The sequence below is a fragment of the Lissotriton helveticus genome, chromosome 1_1 (genome assembly GCF_964261635.1).
Source record: "Lissotriton helveticus chromosome 1_1, aLisHel1.1, whole genome shotgun sequence".
Classification (NCBI taxonomy): domain Eukaryota; kingdom Metazoa; phylum Chordata; class Amphibia; order Caudata; family Salamandridae; genus Lissotriton; species Lissotriton helveticus.
Window position 1 is genome coordinate 71400925 of NC_136057.1, and position 19891 is coordinate 71420815.

The window sequence follows — 19891 nt, forward strand, 5'->3', positions numbered from 1 at the left end:
CCTCAGGGCTCCTCCTTCCAATGGACAGACAGACAGACAGACCCTCAGGGCTCCTCCTTCCAATGGACAGACAGACAGACCCTCAGGGCTCCTCCTTCCACTGGACAGACAGACAGACCCTCAGGACTCCTCCTTCCACTGGACAGACAGACAGACCTTCAGGGCTCCTCTCTCCTCTGCAGGCTCACTGCTAATGCTGACTCTGCCGCTGCTGACCCGGAAGCAGACATGTGTGAGAGGGGGGCGGGGCTTATGTTATCCTGAGAGGAGGCTTCATCCCGCCTTCGCTGCTGGTGCTGACGCTGCCGCCTGTGACCCGGACACTGTGCCTCTGTCAGGCCTGAGGAGAGCTCCATCGCTGCTTCTGTCGTCTCTGCCTAACATTGAAGGAGAAGAGAAGAGAAGAGACCCTGAGAGAGAAGAGAGGGTGAGACTGAGGGGGGGGGGGGGGGGGGGCGGAGGAAGGGGGGTGAGAGGAGAGGGGGAGGAGGCAGAGGAGGGGAGGAGGGGGAGTGAGAGGGAGTGAGAGGGGGAGGAGGAGGGGGCAGAAGAGCTTACTATGAGAAGCAGAGGGAATATGTTTATTAGTTTCCTTAGATAAAGGAAGGGTGGAATCTTTTTGCATGTTTCTACACGTTTCAAGCTACTGCAGCTTTTTTTAATGGGCTTTTATTGAACTGTTCCCAATATATTTTTGCAACAAATATCTAACAGTTTTAATGTTTACTTTTGCACGAGAGGTTTTATGTTCATTCTTCATGTTTGCAAACATGTTAGCTGTTGCATATGTAGGAGCTAGGCAATCAAGCTTTGTGGGAAAGGTGATAGTGTGACCTTGTATTATATGGGATAAAGTACCACCTGGTGCATATTATAAGATTATTGCAAGTCACCTCAGAGTTCCATAACCTTATAAAGGAACTCTGCCTTCCTCGTTCCTCTATATGGTTATGGAACACCTTGTTGACTTGCAATATCCTTAGAAGGTGCAGCAGGGGGTACTTTATCCCTAATATCTTTCCACTGAATATGGTTAAAGTGAACTAAAGTGAAACGCTGAGAAGACAGAAGTTCTGCTTGTTAATGGCCATAATGACTTATGGCTTGATGCCTACTAGCCTTCGGAGATGGGCACTCTTCCACTCTTTGCTCAAAATATGTAGAGCTTGAAAGTAAAGATCAACAGTGCTTTCTTGGTCTGGCAAGGTCTGTCAGTTGTGTCATTGTGCATGTATCATATTAAAAGACAGAAAGAGATTGCCCCTTATTTGACACTAGAAAGCAGGCGCCTTGTAGCACCAGCATAGGTTGGGTCCAGTTTGGACTGGTCGAACATCCTCTACTTACAGTTTCCGACACTCCACAAGAATGTTTATTTTGAGAGCCCAAAACATGACCAATGCCTCCTTCTCAGTAGTGGAATGTCTACATTCAGCCTCCGGCAAAGCCCTAGATGCAAAGGCAATAATGACTTTCTTTACGATCATGCCGCTGTTTCAGTTCCTGGGCCCTTGTCTCTGGCGTCCGTAACAACGCAATGGGGCAAAACTATGCAGACTGTGAGCATTCACAAGACTCTCCTTAATATTTGCAAATTCTTCTCGAATTCCCTACTCCTCACATAGTCTGCACCCTTCCTCAGCACGACTCACATGGCAAAAGTTTATAGGTCTAGGTATTTCCTGTGTGGCTTTAATTGATTCATCTTTGGGGCAGACCCCATCAGCAGAGATTATGTGACCTGGGTAGCTTCTGACCAGCAAATTTGTATTTGTATCAGGGAATTTAAATCTATTATTCCTCAAGGCTCAATTTCATAGAGAATAACTATTATGGTAATGCTTACCAAATTTTAATAACAAAAATTAAAGAATTACAAAAACCTAATATTATAGGGTTAGGTTTGATGAGGTCATACTGATAAATTTTGAAGCTTAACAGATCAGCTCTGGATAGGGAGTCCTCTCTGGCAGGGCAGAGCGGACCTGCATGAAATCTCACCATATCACGTAAGGGCAGCACTGAGCGGGGTTTAGATGTGTAGCAGAGTAACTCCTGATGTCCTCGAGGACAGCCGGATCTTGAACAGGGTAAGTCCTCTCCAGCTCTTGAGACAATTTAGTTCTTTCGAGCCATTAAATGGACTGAATACTTTTTATTTAAAACTTAAACAGCGTGTGGTGACAGGAAGGAGTATTTTGACCTAATTGTACTGTGATAATGTGTTGTCTTTTCTATTTTCTTCCCCTTCACAGACATCTGATGACTTGAACATCAGATTTTCACAATGGAGAAAAGGCAGGTTCCAAGACAAAAAGGAGAAGTGCACTGTTCACCTGAACCCGTAAGAGTTGCACTCCCTTCTCCTATCCATAATGTGCCTTCTTCAAGATCCCAAATTGATGCTCAGAGGGACTGTGAGATGGAAGCCCTATCGGGGAACCCGCCTAACATAATCCTTTTATCTATGTTGGAGCAGTTGGAAGCCAAACTGGATAACTTGCAGAATACCGTAGAGGATGTGCCGTCAAGAGTCGCAGGGCTTATGGAGCAAATCTGGATAGCAAATGGTCTAGATCACCTTGAAAATGGGGCATTGTCTTTGGAGAGGGTTAGTCCGGTTGTGGTTAGAGATTGTCCTCTCAGCATCCCTCTGATCAATCTTTCAGTCAGGGCCAAGGAGGTGAACCAAAACCCTCAATCTACATCTTCACCTGGTCGCGAACCACAGCTGAATCAGTGTCTTCAACCTCTGTCTCCTCATGGGCATGAATCACAGCAGAGCCAGTGCCTCCAACCTCTGTCTCCGACTGGCCCTGGACCACAGCAGGACTGCACTGGCTCCAGGTGCCCTCCTCCAGATGCTCAAGTTATCCCAGGTCTTCCACCAGTGTTTGATGATGGCCATGAACCACAGCAAGACCACTGCATGCAACAAGAACCAGAGGAACACATGAAGAAAGAACCATTGTATGCAGAAAGTTGGGGCGCACAACAGAACGTCTGCCCGCAGCCACTGTTTCACAAGGGACATGAGCTACAGCAAAACCAGTGCAGACAACCAGTGCTCCCAGATGGGGAGGGACCAAGTGAACTCCTAAAGCAAGAGTTGTTGTGGTTTGAGGGTGAGGGTCAACGGCAAAACCTCTGCAGACAACCAGCATTTCAAGAAGACCAGAGTCTGCAGCTCAACACATGCCTGCAGGTGCTCTCTGGTGCACATGAACCACATCAGAACTGCAAGACCGAACCAATGCACCTTGAGGCACTCAGTCTAGATCGCGGCTATAAGCTAGAACCACTGAGTCCTGAGGACTACGATGAGAACTACAAGCAAGAACCACTGCACCCTGAGAACCGAGATGGGAACTCTGACCTACAACCAACATGTGCTGATGCGCAGGGCCCATCTGGAGTCTCATCATTCCTGGCACAGAATGCTCCTGATACTGATGGAGCTATCGCTAGAGACCCATTGGAGAGAGGAAATACAGACGCAGATAGATTGCTGCTCAAAGCCATCCCAGGTATTTGTTTCGTACTGAATTAACATCCAGAATGTCGAGTAACTTGTACAGTTCTGAGGGAATGTAGCATAAAATATCTCCAAAGTGGATCTGCCCAGATATTTAGTAAGACCTGCAGGGGGCCAAATCTGAGTTGTGTGGACTGGTATCTTTGGGGGCAGGGGCCTTGAGTACACCAGAAGCGGTTATGCTTGTGCATACTGTGTTTTTAAACTTTACCTGCTGCTATTTACTTGTTGCACTGCGAGGGCTCCGTGGAGCGGATCTAGCGCCCACGTGACGCCCTCCTGCCGGCTGGCCACGCCCACCTTCAGGCCACGCCCCCTTCCCGCCCTTCTTAAGCGCCAGATCCAGAGCGCTCGCTGGGTTCATATCTCCTGAGGCGGAAAGCCGGGAGACGCTCTTTTTAGCTTGTGCATACTGTGTTTTTAAACTTTACCTGCTGCTATTTACTTGTTGCACTGCGAGGGCTCCGTGGAGCGGATCTTGCGCCCACGTGACGCCCTCCTGCCGGCTGGCCACGCCCACCTTCAGGCCACGCCCCCTTCCCGCCCTTCTTAAGCGCCAGATCCAGAGCGCTCGCTGGGTTCATATCTCCTGAGGCGGAAAGCCGGGAGACGCTCTTTTTAGCTTGTGCATACTGTGTTTTTAAACTTTACCTGCTGCTATTTACTTGTTGCACTGCGAGGGCTCCGTGGAGCGGATCTAGCGCCCACGTGACGCCCTCCTGCCGGCTGGCCACGCCCACCTTCAGGCCACGCCCCCTTCCCGCCCTTCTTAAGCGCCAGATCCAGAGCGCTCGCTGGGTTCATATCTCCTGAGGCGGAAAGCCGGGAGACGCTCTTTTTAGCTTGTGCATACTGTGTTTTCAAACTTTACCTGCTGCTATTTACTTGTTGCACTGCGAGGGCTCCGTGGAGCGGATCTAGCGCCCACGTGACGCCCTCCTGCCGGCTGGCCACGCCCACCTTCAGGCCACGCCCCCTTCCCGCCCTTACGGCCATCTATAACAATGTGCCATTTTAGTACGCGCAGCGGACGAGCGCAGCGGGAGCGCCGACTTCGCGCCGAAGTCGCGCATAAGTCAAGCCCGTCTGCGCCCGTCCGCGGCCGATCGGGGCTAGGGGCACGTCACTATGCCAAAATTCGGTCCTATTTGTCTAAAGACCTCATCGCCCTTCAAGGCCCCTGGCCTCTTCCGGATTCCGTCCATAGACTCGTCTCTGCACTAGGCCTTGCCCCTACCCTCCCCACACCTCCGCTCCCCCCTCTACGCACCCCCCCGTCACCCGGCCCCCCCCTCGCCGATCCCTGTCCCACGACCCCAGCATTGTCTATTGTCCTACTTAATACCAGGTCAGCGGTCAAGCACCAACACGAGTTGTACGTCCTACTCGACTCTGAGAAACCGGACTTACTGCTCCTGACCGAGACCTGGTATTGCGACTCCTCCCTCCCCGCTCTCCTGGCTACCCTTCCGCCTTCCTATGTGGTCCTGCGTGCCGATCGTCCGGCGGGCAGGGCTGGCGGTGGGGTCGCCTTAATCGCCAGGGCTGACCTGCATTTTCTATCACTTCCTTTTCCCCCTATGCTCCCTGCTGACTTTTTAGTAGTCCGCTCCCTTCTATCCTCCCCTCCCATCACTTGCCTTCTTGTGTACCGCCCTCCTCAGCCCTCTCCTTCATTTCTACCTGCTTTTCAAGACCTACTGGCCAATCTGGTAGTTAATTATGCCTCGGTTCTGGTGCTGGGGGATTTCAATTACTGGCCCTCAGACCCACACGAGTGCCCGGCCTCAAAAGAATTTACAGAATCCCTATTATCTTTCAACTTTATGTCACATATAACTGTCCCCACTCACTCTCACGGGCACACACTCGACCAGGTCTGGTCCCTCAACCTTCCATTGGCCTCGGTGGCTGTCTCTCCATGCCCCTGGTCCGACCATGCCCTCATCTCCTTCTCCATCCCCCACAACCCAATTTCCAAAACCCCGCGTGCCAAAAACACCTGGGCGCGGAACTGGAACAGACTGGATCTCCCCTCCTTGACCTCCCTGCTCCGCAATTCCATTCCCCCCTCCTCTGGCCTATCATCTGCCTCTCAAGCCAAGGCCATTAACACCTGGCTGGCTGGAGGTTGCGACTCGGTGGCTCCCCTGCGTCGCATTTCCATCCGCCGACTCAAGGACTCCAATAGATGGTTTAACGACCACCTAAAAGAACTCAAACTGAGCGCCCGACGGGCGGAGAGGCAGTGGAGGAAAGATTACAGTCTCTCATCTAAAACCCTCTTCCTGGCATCACTGGCTAAATATAAATCAGCAATTCTGGCTGCAAAAACCGACTATTTTTCCACGAAAATAACGTCTGCTGACAACAAATCCAGGGTAATCTTCGGCATTGTGAATGACCTGGCATTCTCTGACCGAACTTCGTCCCAAATCCCCCCCTCCCAGCTCCTCTGTGATCAACTCAATCACTACTTCTTGGACAAAATCTCAACTATCAAGGCTAACATTCCATTACCCTCGTCTGCTTTTGTTGATCCCCTCCCCCCCTCTGTTCAAAACTCCCTCACCCTCATCCCTCCCCTCACTCAGGAATCCTTTCTGGCAATACTCCCCAAAGTGAAGTCGGGGTCTCCGGCGGACGTCTGCCCCGCGCGCATCTTACAGCAAATCTATTCCAGCTGCCCCGACCCCCCTATCGCCTTCCTTAACAGCTCCTTGGCTCAGGGTGTTGTGACCCCTGCACTAAAGGCCGCTACCATAGTGCCTCTGTTGAAGAAACCAGGCGCGGACCCTTCCATCTTGGCTAACTTTCGCCCCATCTCCCTGCTGCCCTTTTTGGGCAAGGTGATGGAACGCCATGTCACCGCAGTTCTGAGCGCTCATATCGAGGCGAATGGGGGGCTGGCCTCTCGCCAGGCAGGATTCCGCCCCAGGCATTCGACCGAATCGGTCGTAGTCTCAGTCCTAGACAACCTCAGAAAGGGTATGGATGACAACAACCGCCAGGCACTGGTCCTCCTTGATCTTTCCGCCGCCTTTGACACGGTGGACCACACCATCTTACTCGCCCGTGTCAAGGCGGCCGGCATCGGGGGATCAGCTCTGGTCTGGCTCTCCTCCTTTCTGAGGGACCGCACTCAGGCGGTCCGACTGGGCGATTTCACTTCCACCCCTCTCCCTGTCACCTGCGGTGTTCCCCAGGGCTCCTCTCTCTCTCCTTTACTCTTTAATCTCTATATATTTCCTCTTATCTATGCACTCCAGCAGCTGGAGGTCGCTGTTTACAACTACGCGGATGACCTCCAGCTCATCTTTGATCTGTCTCCCTCTCCTCTTTCGGTCTCTAATTTCCAGTCAACTATGACATTTATCAGGGACTGGATGAACCACAACCATCTTAAACTGAACCCCGACAAGACCGAGCTGGTTCTCACTGGTGGTTCATCCAGCCCCTGGAACTCTCTTTTCTGGCCCCCCTCTCTTGGCCCGGCACCATCCCCCTCCACCACGGTCAAAACACTGGGTGTCAAAATGAATAATCAGCTCACTCTTCACTCACAAGTCGGTTCCGTGGTCTCCTCCTGTTTCCTCACTCTCCGAACTATCCGCTCTGTCTCCCGCTTCTTCTCTCCCCAGGCACTTAAGATCATCATAGCCGCCTTGGTAATCTCACGATTGGACTACGCCAACGCCCTCTATCATGGCATTCCAGCATACAGCCTGCGTAGACTCCAAACCATCCAGAACCAGGCGGCCAGGCTGATCTACGGCCTTCCACGCTATCACCACTCCACCCCCCTTCTAAAAGAGCTTCACTGGCTCCCCGTGAAACAACGCTCCCTTTTTAAGATCGGATGCATGGTCTTTCAGGCCCGCCAGGGCACTGCCCCCGACTTCATCGCCTCACTAATTAAACCCTATGTCCCCGCTAGAAATCTTCGGTCTTCCTCCAAGTCCCTTCTCCAGATCCCCCGCTTCTCACGCAAAAAGTGGGGCGGTTCTAACTTCTCAACCCTGGCCCCTACTTTTTGGAACTCACTCCCAGACAATCTCCGTTCTGCAACTCAGTATCTCTCCTTTCGCAGAGACCTGAAAACTTTCCTCTTCAGCCAGGCTTTCCCCGCCTAATACTTATTCCACCTTTCCATGGTCTTTCCCCCTCAGGTCTGAACCTCCAGCGCCAAGAAACCGCAAGGTGTACGCCGCGCTCTACAAGTGTTTTAAATTAGAAATTAGAAATTAGAAATTAGAATTAGGTACCTAGTATCTCCTTTATTTTCGCAAAGAAGTTTCTCCTTCCCGTTATGTGATAGGCTAAGAATTGGGACTCTGCACATGAAAAATGACCTGAATTCTGGTCCGTGCACGAGACGTCCCATTCCGGGCTCAGGACCTCTGAGGAATTATGTGGCAGAATTTGTGATTTCAATCCAAGCTCTGCGATACTCACCATCCCCTAAGTGTGAGATGAAAGTGAGGTGTTATTCACCGAGAGTAACATTGCCCTTTTTTGTTGCTAGAGCAAACTAAAGCACTTTAGAGATCGGGCTGGGTCTATGTGATGTGTGAGTGCACAGATTGTAGGAGGATTTCTGGGGCAGCCAGGGTCTGCCGCTTAAAAGGGGAGGAAGGCAGTGTGAAGAGGAAAGGTGATCTGTAAGTCAGGTCTGTAGTGGTGGAATGGGTGGGATAAGGCCCGCTGCACCCCAGAGCCTTCGGTAAGAAGTGGTCTATGTCTGTGGTGTGTAGGTTCATGTACATAGAATTGGGGGGCCTGCAGGTCATAGAGGGCCAGTTGTATTATAACATACTACATCATGTAGAACAATGTACAAGTTCAAAGAGGTTTCAAGATTAATTGTGGTCTGTAGGGTTATGTGCACAGTACAAGGTGTTCTGAATATCAAGCCAGGTTAGTTGTATTACAGTATACATGATAGGGTGATATATTTTATTATGTTTATTTTATCTAATATGGGCCCCATTATAAGGCCTTAGCTATGTCTGCCATTATGTCTCCTATTACATTTTCCTCACTTTTTCCTCCCTCCAAGTCAGCAATATCAGCGATAAAAGAAACTCTGCTGGAGGGTGGGTGAAGTAAATGGTGATTGCTCTGAGATATATGGAATTACTGTGGACATTTGGCTCTGAGATATGTGGAATGACTGTGGAAATTCGGCATCTGATTCCCCTAGTCATTCCAGAGTACTATGATTGCATAAGTTTATTATTGCCTCTGTGATCATGTTTATGCGAACAATAGCTTTACAATATCACATGCATCTTTTGAAGGTCAATTCATCTTCCTTCCTTCTTGTAAATGTAAATGTAAATGTAGTTGAGCTTATATAGCGCACAGCTACCCGCAGTGGGTTTCCCGGCGCTTGCTTAGGGAACCCTTCCTGGTATTCCCCTGTGAGATAGCAGGGTATCCACAAGGTGAAAGTCAGGCATCCCGCCGCGAGGGGCCGTTGTGGAGATTAAGCAAGCTATTGCCCAGAGTCACAGAGTGTGAACCCGTGAGTCGAGGAGGCACCGGGGCGAGAATTATCGAGTCCGGGGAATTTTTAGCCCAAGACCCGCCGAGGTGGGGAATTGAACCCTGGTCCAGGACCGATCTCAGCTTCCGGGTCTGCTGCCTCTAACCCCTGAGTCACACTTCTTTAGATAGCTATTGTGACTTAGCCCCTCTTTAGACACTTCAGTGCATATTACGAAGTCCAAATCATGCAAATTTCCGCCTCTCAGCACAAAATGGTGCAGTGCAGTGTGCTGCGATAAGCTGTAAGCATAGCCATGACAGCCTCTTCCACTTTGATACCGGCCATGAAAAAACCCTGATTGACCAATATGTTCATTCTCTCTGCTTGGCCATTACACTGTGGGTGATGATGACTAACACATTTATCTTGAATCAAGTTCCATCCAAATACTGCTTCATCTCCCTCAAGACCAATTATGCACCATTATCCGAAACCAATTCACCCTGAAAACCCTCTCTGCCGTGTACAAACCATACTTGCAACCAATTTGACATGTAGTCTTCAAGCACAATAGCACATTTCTGATGCACAGGAAGCATCTGACAAAAAACAATAACAAATCAGGTTTAAAACCTCCATCCACATGGACCCCAAACATTACGATGGTTGGCCAGGAGGTAGACACATTTGAGAAAGTAGTGTCTACAGGGATGGAGAAGCTGCTGTCAGAAAAAACCTGGACAGAAAGTAACTTTTCTAAAAAAGAAAGAGAAGCTTTAAAAGATCTCTCAGAATGTGACCAGATAACAATAAAACCCGGTGACAAGGGAGGAAGTATAGTGATCCTTAACACCAAAGACTACAATTCAAAGATGCACTCCCTCCTCAATAATAAATCACATTATAGGAGCTCTAGTATGACTGAATGGAACAATGTTAAAAAGAAAATAAGAGATCGAGTCACTCTAGCTAGAGAGGACTCCATAATTTGTGAGGAAGAGTTTAAGTTCCTAGTTAATGAGCACCCAAAGATACCAGCACTATATGGACTTCCAAAAGTCCACAAGGACATGAAGGACCCCCCGATGCGTCCGATAGTGTCTGGTATTGATTCTAGTACTGAACCACTAAGTAAATATGTAGATCACTTCATCCGTCCACTAGTGGAAATATTACCATCTTACATAAAAGATACAACTGACATGATCTCGAAAATTGAAGGCATTGATTTTAATGATGAGACACAGTGGTTAGTATGCTTGGACATAGAGTCCTTGTATACTAACATACCCCAAGCAGACACTATCACAATGATGAGGAATATCCTGTGTAGGGGAGAGGAAGAACTGGATGAGTTGAACACCTTCATTGTTGACTGCATAGAGATAATCCTATTGAATAACATCTTCCTTTTTAATAAGGATCTCTTTTGCCAAATAAAGGGGACAAGTATGGGAGCTACATGTGCTCCGAGCCTCGCTTGTCTATATGTCGGAAAGTTTGAAGAGACGCATATTTACAACGAGGTTAGTCCGTTCTTTGAAAACATCATACACTGGTCTAGGTTTATAGACGATGTGTTTTTTATTTGGGATGGAAGTGAGTCAGACCTCAATGCTTTTTTAGACTGGCTAAATTGTGGAGATGCAAACCTGAGATTTACTGCTAACAAGAGTCAAGTGGCAGTTGACTTCTTGGATATTAAAATAAAGGCGCAGGAAGGGAAATTAGGGGTGGAACTATACGTTAAACCCTCTGATAGAAATACATTGCTCCACCATACTAGCTACCACCCAAAATGCCAAAAGGATGGTATACCATACAGTCAGTTTGTCAGAATCCGACGAAATTGTACGGATAGGTCTATGTTCGAAAAACATGCTGAAACTTTGAAAAAGAAACTGTTGCAGAGGGGTTACCCCAAAAGACTCATCAGGGAAAGCTATAAGAGGGCAAAGTACCGAAATAGAGATACTTTGTTTGAACCAAAAGAAGCATCACTACAGCCAAAGGATGGCATAGTTATGGTCTCTGACTATAATAACATGAGTATAAAATTGAGGAATCTAATCACTAAGAATTGGTCGATTCTAAACAAAAAGGGCCAGACAAATTTACCAAAACCGACCTTTGCATACAGGAGGAACAGAACAATTCGTAATTGTTTAGTACAAACATATAGAGAACCAAAAAGGAGCCATCAGCTGAGCATCGACCATAATGCACCAATTCGGGGTAATTTACCGTGTGGAACTTGTTCCCACTGCAAAACCATAATAAAATCTGACAAAGTTGACCTTAGGGGTATAACACACTGGATGAACGAACATGTCAACTGTAGGACATCTAATGTTGTATATCTCCTTATGTGCCCTTGCCAGAAATGCTATATTGGTGAGACAGGCAGAGAAATGCGCTTACGCCTGTCTGAACATAGATCAGCCCTGAAAAATAGAAAGAAAAACGCCCCCTTAGTTGAACACTGGATCACCATGAATCACAGAGAAGATGAACTACGTTGGTTCATACTGTAAAAAATTAAAACATCAATGAGGGGTGGCAATACTGATAAAAGACGCAAACAAAGAGAGCAGTTCTTTATGTCTAAATTTAAATCTTATACAGAAGGGCTGAACAATAGAGAAGAATGGGAGAGAATAGTGAGGTAGTTCAGTATCATGTAAATAGTAGTCAACTGTATACTCAAATGAAGTGAAGTATATACCGCTATAGTAGAGATATATGCTGGTGTTGGTAATACTGAGTTCAGTTTCCTTGCTTCATTTGTGGTAAATCCTCACTGCAAATCCGGTCGAAATGTGTAATTAGGCGTATACAATTTAGATTGATGTGAAATAAAAAATACGAGTCTGGATTGTAAAGGGGACGGACGCCTTCACTCTGCCTGTATAACCCACCAAGAGTTAATATAATGGGCTTTCCCTATTGAACACAACATGGGTAGCGGAGGGACCCTGTGCGAATAGCTTAATAAGCATTACCCCCTAGTGCAGAGTGAACACGTGCAGACCCTAATAGGGGCAATTTGTAAACATCTTGTGTCAATAGGATTATAAGACATTTTTAAATCTTGTAGTTTAATGCTCATGTTGTCAGCTGTTGAGCGCAATGTATACAATATAAAATTTATGAAAATTGTAAAATCTACACATGACAATATGCCATATATATGCATTGATCAATATAATGCATGGGGTTTCTTGTGTCGAGAGACGCAATCCTTATAATAAACTACTAAAATGGCCGACAATACCAAGCTCAAAACAACAACAAGCAATACTGAATCGCCAAAATGTTTATAATAATGTGCACCAGTAACAGCGTATGCACATTAGTGTGTGCTCTTTATAAATAGCGCGGTGTGCGATCGAGAACATTATGAAAAGCTCAAAATAACAACAAGAAACACTGAATCGCTAAAATGTTTATAATAATGTGCACCAGTAACAGCGTATGCACACTAGCGTGTGTTCTTTATAAATATCGCGGTGTGCGATTGAGAACACTATGAATAGGTCGGTAGTGTTTTCGATTGATTGGTCCGTCGTCGAATGTGTACGTTTCCATGGTTCGGCAATAAACTACTATCATGGCCGCGAAATCCGGAATGACTGAACCTCAGGTGCTTTCTATTACATCTGAAGCGCCGGGCGAGTGCATGTATATAAACCCCTTGATCAGTTGCATGCACGTATACCACACGGAAGGGTCAAGACGATCGGATGACAGATAGGAGGTAAGAGGGACCGTTACCATGTTAAGTAGGTCCGGGCTTTGATTTAGCTCGATAGACCGAGGGGCTATAGTAAGAGGGCGCGGTGGGTAGGGGCGGGAGTTCCAAGCCGCCGACTCAGCGCCAGATGTAAGGGAATCCAGGTTACATTAGGATTCCTGCTTGAACTGCTCGCCAGAACGCGGAGCTAGGTTAAGAGTAGGTGGAGAAGATGGGCGTACGTATATAGCCATCCACTTAGCATTAAAGGAAAAGTAATATCCGACACAGAATGCTACTATATTGCCTAAACAGTGCCAGAGTAGCAGAGTAGTGCGTGAGTTATACATACCTGTTTATTTACATGGAGCGTAGAAGATTTTGGACATGAGTCTCGTCCAAAATCTCCAATAATAAAATGTAGAGTCGTTCAAGCATAAAATGCAGAGTTTTCTAAGCATAGATGCATCCACACTATTAATGAAATAAGTGTGGTGATTGGGAGTTTACTCCAGCAATAATAGTTTGTATAATGAATAACCTATACAAACATCTGAGACACTAAAGAATATATATGTTATTTATCCAGGCTGTTGGTGAGAGCATCTTAAATATAAAAAGAGGTGCACACGCCAAGCTGATTGATCCACGGAGTGTAGAATTTCAAGCCACTCGAGTATCAATGCAAAGTGATACAAGGATCATAACGTGAGCTGGATAAACTGTGTGTACTAGCCGACTTGCTGATGCAATAAAAAGTAGGTGAACTAGTCATTATCCGCATTAATTTCTAGCAATACTGTGGGCAGGTGCTATAAGTGTGTACTTAAGTTTTTTTAAAAAACTTGTATCTCCCATGTACAGATTCCCTGATGCAACGCGAGGGATAAAATTATAACCAATTCACAATACTCCAGTACCCTGATGTGGCAATGTATAAAAGGACCACTTTTAAATGTAAGAAATATTAGGGCACGGTCAACAGTGATGTGGCACAACTCCCCCGATAGTTTAACTTCTAACATATTGTTATGTATCTATTTTTAGATTAAGAAGATCCTTTAGAAAGTCCTGAAGAAGGTGTTCTAAAGAATATACCACCGAAACGCGTCGACAAACTTTTATTGAACATGTATTATTAATTGGTCTTTTCTGTACACTTGAAAATTATGGTTCTTTTTTATAAACTGAATGTGTCTGTATAAAATGTGTTTTTGTGTACAAAAGGATTTTTATGATTCTATGTAACTATGATCATTACATTAGGATTTTAATGTGTTTAGCAATTTTATGAATGTATTTTCTTTGCCTTGATAAAATCAAAATAAAAATTATATTTTGATACATACATTTGTTAGTTTTGGTTGAACTAGAATTTCTGGGGTAACTGTTGTTGTGGAGAAACCTAAATGAACATTCAAGTCAACTGTAATGTTGTAATACTCAGAAAGGAAGTTTTCTTTTTTTGATTGATTTATTTCCCGGTCCTTTCTGGGTTTGATAGGGAAATCTCTCCCCTTTTTCAGCAGGAAGCATCTGAAACAGACCTAAAAAAATCATTACATTCATAGTCCCGTACTGTCAGGAAAACCCACTTCTGTAATAAGCAGAACTGTGTATATCAGTGTTTTATCATTTTGCAAACAACTGGTAACTCTCTCTAATGAATTTTTCCACATCCTTGTCGATGGCAGGCGACCAGTATTGCATTGTCAGTCGTTTATTTTTCTATATCCACCATGGGGGGAAGATCCTTCTCCTACTTAGCGGCCTAGCGGCCAAAACCTGGAATTCTCTCCCCACCCACCTCCGCCTTACACAGAATCACCTCTCCTTCAGAAAACAACTAAAAACTTGGATATTCGATAAGTAAAGCACTTCCTTCCCTCAAGCGCCTTGAGACACTCTGGGTGAGTAGCGCGCTATACAAATTTTTTTGAACTTGAACTTGATATCACAGCTAAATGTCTCACCTCTGACAGTATGAAATTTGCTATTGGTCTGCAGTTTTCACAACAAATCGTTATCTTTTGGCCATTCTTTCCTCATGAAATGAATCACTTTCAATAAAATAGAATCTTCATCCAATGTCTTTCTATACTTTTGCCCCCCCCACACACACACAGACAGTCTTTATCTGGCCAACAAATACTTGCTGCAGTACATTCCACATCCTCACAGTCATTCTCTTTGTTCTTATGTTCCACATCTTCCTGCCCTCAGGGCAGTCAGGGCAAGCAATCAGTATTTTTGTTTCTCTCTCCTGCAGTGTGTTCAACGTCAAAATGATGTTTCAAAAGTTTCAAACTTAACCTCACCAACCTGGCAGTAGCCTGCTAGTGTTCACATTATTACCATTCAAAAGTGGTTTATTATCTGTTCATATTCTGAACTTGGCCCCACATAAGGATGACTTGAACTTTTAAGTTGCCCACGTGCAGTCCTACATCCCACGCTCAATGGTCGAGTATTTACGTTCACGTGGTCGCAGTGTGTGTGATGCCATTGCACATTCCTCATTTCCTTCGCCTTGAGTCACTACAGCGCCAATGCCAATGCTACAAGTATCTTCAGTGATACAGCACTCATTGCTTGGTAGAAATAGACTCAGTAGTCCTGCATTTAGCAGATTTCCCCTTTCCTGTGCCCAAATCCCTCAAGCATTCCTTTTGAAAAGGTTGTGAAGTGGTTCAGCAATCACCGCAACATTTTCAGTACATTTTGAATAAAATTCATACATTCCGGTGAGAAGGACCCCGAGAGTAGGGCCCTGAACCCCCGTTACCCATCCTGGAAATCGGAAATACCACGGAAAGCCGGGGGATGGCAAGGGTTAACCCGTTGCTCCCGACCTCCTCCTTCTAGGAAGAAGGAGGTGGCATTACGGAGAAGGACCAAGCAGGAAGGCCTACAAGAAAAGAAAAGGCGGAGACGGAAGATGGGAGTGTGCATCGAGTTGTATTAGCAGGATGCCAGAGGAGAGAAGAGGGAAGAAACGTTGAGAAAATGGGACGACGACGGCAATGATAACCCGGACGAAGGAGAGGAGCGAGGATTGGTGGATCCCCACCTCACCCAGGAGGTGCGAAAATGCCGCCGCAGCTCAGGAGAGCTGCAGCTAGGACAGTGAGTGAACCGGGTGAAGTGAGGGCATCAAGCTAGCAGGGGAGAGCATATTGAGGTACAGGGTGGAAGTCAAGGGGTGGTTGTACTGCACCAAAGTAAGCCACATATTTTCTTTTCTTTCATGAGGATATTTCCTTGGTGTCTGCCTTTATTTTTCTTTCACCCTTTACCGATGTCTTGGGCTAATACTCATCTCTGGTGATTCTCTTCCTATAACTCCCGAGTGACTCGGCTTGAATTACCTACACGGGGGGGAGGGCCACATTAATTAGGCATTAACCCCCTCTTCATGCACAACGTGGTGTGATGACGGACACGATTCCATCTCCTGACCTAGGACTTTTCCGAGAATCCGAGTCTCACCATCCTTTTTTGTTCTTTTCCTTTCAAGCCATCTGGGAGACGGACAGCCGAAGCCGATATCGGGAATTACCAGGAATCAGGAACACACACCAGAAGAGACCCTCTGACCACCCACCAGGACAGCAGCTCAAGAAGAACTCTTGATTTTCTCTACAAACTACAAATAAACCGGAACAATTGATAAACTCCTAAAGCCTCCTAGCTTCTATTTCTGCCCATCCCTCCCACAATTTCCTTAAACTCAAGTTGTTGGTCACAGTGTTTTGTAACAGGTATTTCAGTGACTGTCAACAGGCCTGGCCATATTGAAATCTCTTTAGCTGAAACTGATAGAGATCGTGGGTCACCCGACCAATAATTTCACCATATAGTTTTCGGGCCCATAAATTTCATTTCAACCTACTCATTAATCAGATGACCCCACAATTCTACTACCAGTAACCCTGATTTCCTCCTATTTGAATTCTAGTGTACCCGACTTACCATCCACCGTTACGGGTACCTATGACCACGATAGATCAGGGAGCTAGCTGTAAAAGAAAAGGTAGGCAAAAAAATACAAATACCAAATTCTTATACCTTACTTTGTATTCATTGAAATGACCACGGACAACTGGGAAGGTTTAAAAGTTTATCTTAGTATTCAGTTTCAGAGAGCATTATGCTTACAGTTAAAAGGCAATCAATAATCAAAATAACGAAAAGCACATAACCGTATAGGAAATAAATCAAAGCAACCATTTATGAATTCTAATATGAGATGAGAACAGGGAAATACCCTAAGCAGATTTAAAGATGAACGTCTATAGATGGGCAAAACTTATGCTCGTACTAAGATAACACTATTGGGACGTACTTTATATGAACGAGTAGAAAATGAGGAATCCTATATTTCTATAGGAAGGGTGAAAAGGGGAACATGCTAATAATCTAACAATGGTATTTCATTCAGTTTGCAAGGGAAATTGTAAACCACATCTATAGTTCATAGACAGCTGAAATGAATGTACTCTAAAAGGTAGGGAAACATAGGAACATGCTATGGAAATAAATGCATAGACTTTTCATTTAGAAGATTTGCGAAAGCATGGAACATTACGTATGCAAAGGTATGTCTTTATTCAATCATTGACATTTATAAAGCGCGCTACATACCCGTAGGGTCTCAAGGCGCTGGGGGGGGGGGGTGCCGCTACTGCTCGAACAGCCAGGTCTTCAGCTTCTTCCTGAAGGAGAGGTGGTCTTGGGTCAGGCGCAGGTCGGTCGGGAGGGAGTTCCAGGTCTTGGCGGCCAGGTAGGAGAAGGACCTTCCTCCTGTAGTCGCTCTTCGGATGCGGGGGACGGCGGCGAGGGCGTGGTTGGCTGATCGGAGGTTGCGTTTGGGAGCGTAGAAGTTGACTCGGCTGTTGAGGTAGCTCGGGCCTTGGTCGTGTAGGGCTTTGTGTGCGTGGGTGAGGAGGCGGAAGGTGATTCTTTTGTTGACGGGGAGCCAGTGAAGGTCTCTCAGATGTCCGGAGATGTGGCTGGTTCGTGGGATGTCGAGGATGAGTCTGGCTGAGGCGTTCTGGATCCGCTGGAGTCTCTTCTGGAGCTTGGCGGTGGTACCGGCGTAGAGGGCGTTGCCGTAGTCCAGTCGGCTGGTGACGAGGGCCTGGGTGACGGTCTTCCTGGTCTCGGTGGGGATCCACCAGAAGATCTTCCGTAGCATGCGTAGGATGTTGAAGCACGCCGAGGAGACGTTGTTGACTTGCCTGGTCATGGAGAGGGAGGAGTCCAGGATGAAGCCCAGGTTGCGTGCATGGTCTGTCGGTTTGGGAGCGGTGCCCAGGGCGGGAGGCCACCAGGAGTCGTCCCAGGCGGAGGGTGAGGAGCCCAGGATGAGGACCTCCGTCTTGTCCGAGTTCAGTTTCAGGCGGCTGGTCGTCATCCACTCGGCTACCTCTTTCATCCCTTCGTGCAGGTTGGCTCTGGCGGCGGCGGGGTTGTTGGTCAGGGAGAGGATCAGCTGGGTGTCGTCGGCGTAGGAGATTATGCTGAGGTTGTGTTTGCGTACGATGGCCGCGAGGGGGCTCATGTAGACGTTGAAGCAAAGCAAAGCAAAGACAGAAAAATAGAAAGTGCAGCATAGAGTTTTCGCACTTATAATTACCTAGACTGGTGTGAAAACCAACCCTGGCCACGGTTCAGTTAAGGACAGGATAAACCCCAAGAAAGGACCGTCATCAATGGGACAGCAGATGCAGAATGGACACCCCAGGACAGGACAGGAAAACCAGATTAGGATCAGGACAGGACCACCAAGGCACGACCAGCACCCACAGTTTGGAAGCAACGCCTGCGCTCCACCCTCTCTGCAGTTATCAGTCAGAACCCCGATTGGGTTAGCGAACTCCCCAGCAAAGTGCTCCGCCAGCACTTAAGGTTTAGTAAAACCTCTGAGTCTATGGTCAAATTCGGACAGAGTGCTCCGCAGCACCTCTGTATCAGTCACCTATTGAGAGCGTTGGGTCAGTGACAGGTCAGCTATTCAGACAAGTCGGACAATTTCTCTAGCTGAACTTAGGCTAGATATACTGTTTTCGGGTCAGTGTACCACCCCCTAATGTTGCAAAGTGTCAGAATCCCCAATTTCGATTGGTCCCCATGTAGGATAGGTTAACACACCAATCAGAACAAACTTCTACAAGCCTAAATTTGCATCTCATGGTACCGCCTAGCAGATTTGGGGTTCCCATGACATATTCTACAGAATACAATAGGATTTATACAAATGTAACAGATGTAGAACATTTTAGTTTCTCTTGCTGGGTGAAGGTGCATCTTCCCAGGCACGTCTTGGCAGGGACCTTCAGTTGGCACTCGGTCAATGCCATCAGCAGCATACTGGACATGCGTACTAGGGACCTTTCAAGATGGTTCTCGTCTCATTCAGACCCCCCAGTTATCGCGGTACATGAAAAGTAAGCGAAAACAAATTAAAACATAGAAATAAATGAATGTACTACATCTCATGTGTTGGTACTTTATATCTCACTCTATAAAAATATACTATGCGATTATAGATTAGTGCAATACACAATAACACAAGAGCATCTGTGCAAGCTTCACCACGTTTAATACATAAGCAGTCATCTTGAGACTATTACGCATGCGCATATTCTTTCCACCAAAACTCCAACTACGTCACGTCACGTGAGTGTGACTAACGCATGCGCAGAAGCAAATTTCAAAGCAGCGGCCATTTTAAGGACGAGAGTTAATTGTTTTAGTAAAACACATAGGCAAGCGTCTCTAAGACACACGCACATCCAAAAATAAATGAAATTAGTAAAACGAACAAATTGGATTACCGGGTTATGACAGATTCGAGGTTCATGACTCAAGCAAGTCGCGTAATATGCGAAATCTTGCTCTATCAATCCCCTCTTTGATGATATTTACTATCAGCACAAACAAAAATGGAACCAGATGCCAACTTTTCTCACACTTTGTACATTTCTATCTCTTCCAACATCCGATTCAATTTCTCTTTCACATCTTTATCAGGGTGAGAGTCTTTCACCTTTTTGTAAATCTTATTATTCAAATCTTCCAATTCAAGTTCATCCACACTCCGTTTCACACCTCTTCTATTCATAGTGTA

General features: G+C 46.4%; 1 pseudogene across 1 annotated transcript in view; it reads left to right on the plus strand.

The window, feature by feature from the left end:
* The first annotated feature begins 339 nt into the window (after window positions 1–339).
* Window positions 340–19891, plus strand: part of LOC144758506 (uncharacterized) — a 69376-nt pseudogene continuing 49824 nt past the window's right edge. Inside the window, exons 1-3 of the transcript XR_013595598.1 lie at window positions 340–427; window positions 2256–2683; window positions 2732–3527. The product of XR_013595598.1 is annotated as an uncharacterized LOC144758506 (transcript). The remainder of the gene's footprint in view (window positions 428–2255; window positions 2684–2731; window positions 3528–19891) is intronic.